The sequence below is a fragment of the Eucalyptus grandis genome, chromosome 3 (assembly GCF_016545825.1).
Source record: "Eucalyptus grandis isolate ANBG69807.140 chromosome 3, ASM1654582v1, whole genome shotgun sequence".
Classification (NCBI taxonomy): domain Eukaryota; kingdom Viridiplantae; phylum Streptophyta; class Magnoliopsida; order Myrtales; family Myrtaceae; genus Eucalyptus; species Eucalyptus grandis.
This window is the reverse complement of record NC_052614.1, coordinates 28,938,201-28,944,552: the sequence shown is the minus strand read 5'-3', so window position 1 is coordinate 28,944,552 and position 6,352 is coordinate 28,938,201.

Sequence of the window (6,352 nt, the reverse complement as noted above, 5' to 3'; positions counted from 1 at the left end):
AACTTCAATTTCTGAAATCGGACTCGAATTGGCGGTTAATTTTCATTCGACGCGTTTTTAGCGTGACCTAGACTATCGGGTAGTTTTCAGAACTTTTTAAGGCAAATGACCCGTGGTCGATTTTCTTCGAGCCACTATGAACCCACTTGACTCATTGGCGACTCTCGATTATTGTGAAAATGTTGAGGATCCAACTGCGGACACTGGGTACCAAAACAATAAGAAAATCAATCTAGGGCCGGTCGACGATAATTTTCTAATTTAGTGGTGCACCCACGATTAGCCACACATCTCTATCGATCCAGTCTATCTTTGATTTCAAATCGATTTTTAACTGTGCCATAATGACCCCTAAAGATGGACACGGTCGAGAAGCCGATTCCTGATCAAGTTCTCAAGTCTATTGCCTTAAAATTCTTTAATAATTTCCCCAGATAGTCTAGTTATCTCGAGAGTGATCGGCTCTGAGAATAACCCTATAGGCGCGTCAATGAAATGCCCGATTTATTCAATAGAAGACAGGGTTGAAAAATCTGGATGTCACAACTCTTCCCATCTTATAAAAATTTCGTCCTCGAAATTTAAACCTTACAAGACTTGATCAAAAAGGTGGGGGTACAATTCTCTCATTGACTCCTCAGTCTCCCATGTCGCTCCTTTTGTACCGTGGTGTTGCCAGACCACTTTGACCAACGAGATGGTCTTTGTACACAGGACTTGCTCTTTGCGATCGATAATCTGGACCGGTCTTTCGACGTATGACACACGGTCATCCACGTCCAATTCCTCGAAATTGAGCACGTGGGTCGGGTCAGGCTTATACTTCCTTAACATCGACACGTGAAAGACATCATGCACTTGCGCCAATTTTGGCGGCAACGCAAGACGATACGCTAAGGTCCCGATTCTCTCAAGAACCTCAAATGGACCTATGTACCTCGGACTCAGTTTGCCTTTCTTTCCAAAGCGCGAAGTTCCCCACTAATTGGTGACACTTTCAGAAAACATGATCACCAACTTGGAATTCCAAAGACCTCCTAGGCGCTATCTCTGCGTAACTTTTCTGTACGCTCGCGCTATCTTTAATCTGTCTCGATCACGCCACGGCATCTACCGATCTTGAACCAACTCTGGGCCTGTGATTTTTCTTTCCCCGACCTCATCCCAACACACTGGTGTTCTACATGCTCTGCCATACAACGCTTCGAATGGAGCCATCTGAATACTCTGCTGATAACTGTTGTTGTAGGCAAATTCTACCAGATGAAGCTGATCTTCCCAACTTCCCTTGAAGTCTATTACACAAGCTCTCAACATGTCTTCGAGGGTCTGAATTGTCCTCTCGTACTGGCCATCCGTCTAAGGATGATACGCCCGTCTTATCAAGCTTTGTGCCAAGAGCACTGCGCAAGCTCTTTCCAAAAAGCGCGGTAAATCTCGGGTCTCTATTAGATGTTATCGTGAATCGGCACTCCATGCATTCGAACCACTTGGCGCACATATAGGTTCTGCGTGCCTATCCAAACTGAGGTCCTTTCGAACTGCAATGAAGTGAGCCGACTTCGTCAATCTGTCGACTACCACCCAGATCGAATCATTCCCTCTCTGACTTCTTGGTAGTCCAGTCACGAAGTCCATCGTGATATGTTCCCATTTCCACTCTGGGATCGCGAGAGGTTGCAGAAGTTCTCCCGGTTTGCAATGTTGAGCTTTTACTTGTTGACACGTCAAACACTTGGCGACATGCTTGGCGATGTGCGCCTTCATACCCGACCACCAGTAGTGTTGACGTAGGTTTTGATACATCTTGGTGTTTCCAGGATGAATGCTGTAGCTGCTACGATGTGCCTTAGATAAAATTTCTTCTCTAAGCTCAACATCGTCAGGTACAACCAAACGTCCTTGGAACCTTAGCGTCCCGTCATCAGCGATCTGAAAATCAGCCTTTCTTTTCTCTACGTCCTCCTGAAGAATTCTCTGTACATCCGGGTCCGTGGTTGGAGTTGTTTAATTCTCACTGACATCCTGTTCACCCGAGGTCGGCCATAAAACTTGAAAGGTGGCCTACCTCAAATTTGAATACCAAATCTTGAGCTCTCTCGATTAAGTTCCACTCCTTAATCAGTATATGAGCCACTGAAGACTTTTGACTCAGTGCATTGGCGACCTTGTTCGCCTTTCCCGGGTGATACTGAATGTCACAGTCGTAGTCTTTCAGTAATTCCATCCATCGGCGCTGTCTCATGTTCAACTCCTTCGAGAGAATGATACTTGAGACTCGATGGTCCAGTGAAGATCTGAAAACTTTTCCCCGCACAAGTAGTGCCTCCAAATCTTCGGGGCAAAGATAATCACCATGAGCTCTAAGTCATGCGTCAGATAGTTCAATTCATGAGGTCTCAACTGATGGGAGGCGTATGCAACAACTTTGCCATGTTGCATCTGTACGCAACCCAGTCCTTTGAATGATGCATCACTATAGATCTCGAATCCTCCGGGGCCAGATGGAATTGTCAGCACAGGTGCGGTAGTAAGCTTTTCCTTCAACTCTTGAAAACACGTTCGCACTTGTCTGTTCATATAAACTTCTCATCTTTCTTCGTGAGCTTTGTTAGAGGCGAGGCTAATGATGAGAAACCTTCCATAAACCGTCTATAATACCCTGCCAAACCTAGAAAACTTCTGATTTCAGTCACTGATGTCGGTCTCTGCCAATTGATCACGGCTTCTATCTTGCTTGGGTCAACGGAGATTCCTTCTTCGGAAATCACATGACCTAAGAACGCAACACGAGTCAACCAAAACTCGCATTTGCTAAACTTAGCATACAACTGATGCGTCCTTAAAGTCTGGAGCACTAATCTCAGATGATTCTCGTGCTCTTCATCACTTCTCAAATAGACCAAGATATCATCAATGAACATGATCACAAACTGATCTAAATATTCATTGAATATCCGGTTCATCATATCCATAAAAGCAGCTGGATCATTCGTCAACCCAAACGGCATCACCGTGAACTCATAGTGACCATACCGAGTACGAAATGCCGACTTAGGAATGTCCTCTTTCCTAATTCTTAACTGATGATATCCCGTCCTCAAATCAATTTTCGAGAATATTGATGCTCCTTGCAACTGATCGAACAGATCATCAATCCTTGGGAGGGGATATTTGTTCTTAATGGTTACCTAGTTGAGCTGTTGGTAGTCGATGCACAGGCGCAACGATCCATCTTTCTTCTTAACAAATAGAACTGGTGCTCCCCAAGGCGATGCACTAGGACGAATAAACCCCTTGTCCAATAATTCTTGCATCTGCACCTTCAGTTCTTTCAACTCTGATAATGCCATTCTATAAGGTGCCTTTGAGATTGGTTCTGTCCCTGGTACTAACTCAATTACAAACTCAATCTCCCTTTCTGGTGGTAATCTTGGCAATTCTTTTGGAAATACATCTTGAAACTCCTGAACCACTGCAATATCTTCCATTTTCAGATCCTCAACTGTCGTATCCACAACAGTTGCCAGGTACCCTTGACAACCCTCGTCTAATAGATGAGTTGTCTCTTGCGACGAGATCAGGACAATCGAGGGTCCTCCTCGACTTCCTACAATGTGACACCCCGAACCACCTAGGGTCGCCACAGGCACCTGACGTTACACCTAATGGAACACTAGCCACATCTCTTAGAAGAAGCGTCGTAAATCATAGACAATTTTTTTTTTTTGAAAGCGGTCCCAGCGCGACTCATTAGCGGAAGCAAAATTTAATATCTCCATCTCCCCCTCCAACAACCATGATACAATTGCACACCACTAAACATCATAAGAAAAGATAGAGCCCAGACACTTTATTTACATATTTTCAAGATGGGTTTCCTTGGGTCGGTATATCAAAAGAAAGGCCAGAACATGAAGCCACACTTGGCCTAAACCCAAAAAGAAACAGTCGACCCACTACAACTCACGTGCAAGATCCCCCATCACTAGTGTTGGCTAACCACCCCAAAAAGTTTTAGCTCCTACTTGACACACACACAGGCCCTCACACCCATCCCGGTGCATCAGGCGGTGGCGGCGGCAACATCCCACGCATCACTCCGTCTTGACGAACATGGACGGATATGAACTCCTGGACAACAGGGCCCCCAGCCAGGCCTGCATCATACATAACTAAACAGCGCACTCGGATGAAAGTCAATCTAGGAATGGTGGGATAGTCGATCTCCACACACTCGACCTCTACATCGGAAGGTAGGCCATAAAATACACCCCGCGTGATAGCAAGGAGCGACATCCTGCTAATCTGAAATGTTGGTCCTCGAAGGGCTGAGTACAACCACTCAGCAGGTAAAGGAATCCAATAACCACTCATTGCAACATGCAATACAATCACAACATCATACATATCAATCATGCATCCAAGCATACTTACCTCGAAGCCATGCATATACCATCATACATCTTCATCACAATCATAACACATACATATCATCAGGCCATGAGTGATCATCATCATATCATATCATTTATGCATATCATTATCATATCTTATATACATGTCATCATGCCATAGGTGATCATCATCATATCATGTCATATATGCATATCATCATCATATCACGTCATATATGCATATCGTCATGCCATAGGTGATCATCATCATATCATGTCATATATGCATATCATCATCATATCACGTCATATATGCATGATTCAATTTCCACTTTAACTTTCAATTCGATCACCACATCACTCTTTCTCGGGATCATCAGTTTCATCCCATACTATACACTCGCACCCCATCTTGGCATCGCGAGAAAAACCTCCGGCATTCAGCCATTTAAGGCCACCGGGCATCCGGCACCCCACATTCCGGGCATCTCGCATCCCAATTGGCATCACGAGGCATCCCCCTCGGGCAAAGACCTCCGAGGCCTTCCTGGCACCCAACCATTCCGGGCATCCTGATACTCCCAGGGCCATCCGGCCATGTATCTCTATACATTCCGGGCATCCGGCACCCCCCATCCCGGGCATCCTGATACTCCCAGGGCATTATCATCCGCCACAAACAGTTTCCTCATTTATCATTGATCATGTTTACCAATTTAGGTCTCAACTTATCATGGCACATGATGTAATGGCAAACAAAATCACTTTCATCCTTCAATCTATACATGCATTATCAGTCATCATCACACATGTAGCAAGGTACAATCATCCATAAAGATAAAATTCATGGAATTCATACAATTTAAAATAGTCCATTTATCATGCCTCTTTTTGAAATTTATTTAAATCCCAGCTTGTACCATTTTCGAAAATATTTAAATTAAATATCCATATGATTCTCAAAATCATGAAATTAAGGCTAGTGATAGACAAGACAATAGGGTAATAATTTCATGAAAACACAAGGCCAATCGAATTCCACACAAAATTATAATTCACACAAATACAGCATGTAATTTCGGATAAAAACAGAATGCACAGTTTCCGAAATAATTTGATTAAAATATCCAAACAACCTCCAAAAATTATGAAATTTTACCAGGTTATAACCAAGACGCTAAAGTAGATTTTTCATGAAGACTTATAAGCCAAATTATTTTTATATTATTTTCTAGAGTCACACGAAGCTTCTGGATCTAACACTGAAACGTCCAGTGCATGTTCCTCCGAAATACTGAGTTTTCACCTACCTATTCTTCTTCGTTTCCTCTGAAATTTGTATATGTTTTACTTCAAGAGGTCCCCTACAACTTTCATGAAGAGATCTAAGTCAAACTTCCAGATTATAGTCATCATACGGGTCCATGAAGTCTCGGGTAACCTGTACCGCGTCTCCAGATCTACGGTTTTCAAGAGTAAGTTGATTCACTAGGCTACACTTGTTAATTTTGCTTCAAATTTGAGTATGTTAAAATTTAAGATGTTCTATACAAGTTTCATGAAGAAGTTGAAAAGAGATTCTTAGTAAAAATCAACATGCAACCACAAATCCACCGAAAGGTCAGTGAAATCGTTCCAGATCTGGTGTCTCCGTAGGATGAGAGTTTGACCCCTTAAATCTCCATCATTTTGTACCAACTTTTAGTATGTTATATTTTAAGATGTTGGATACAACTTTCATGAAGAGATCAAAGTCAAAAGAGAACCCAAAACATGCATGCAAGCTCTCACAAGATTCTGACTCAGGCGGTTCATGCGAAAACATTCCAGATCTAGTATCTCCGTAGGATGAGAGTTTGACCCCTTAAATCTCCATCATTTTGCACCAAATTTTATTATGTTGTAGTTTAAGATGTTGGCTACAACTTTCATGAATAGATAAAAGTCAAAATAGA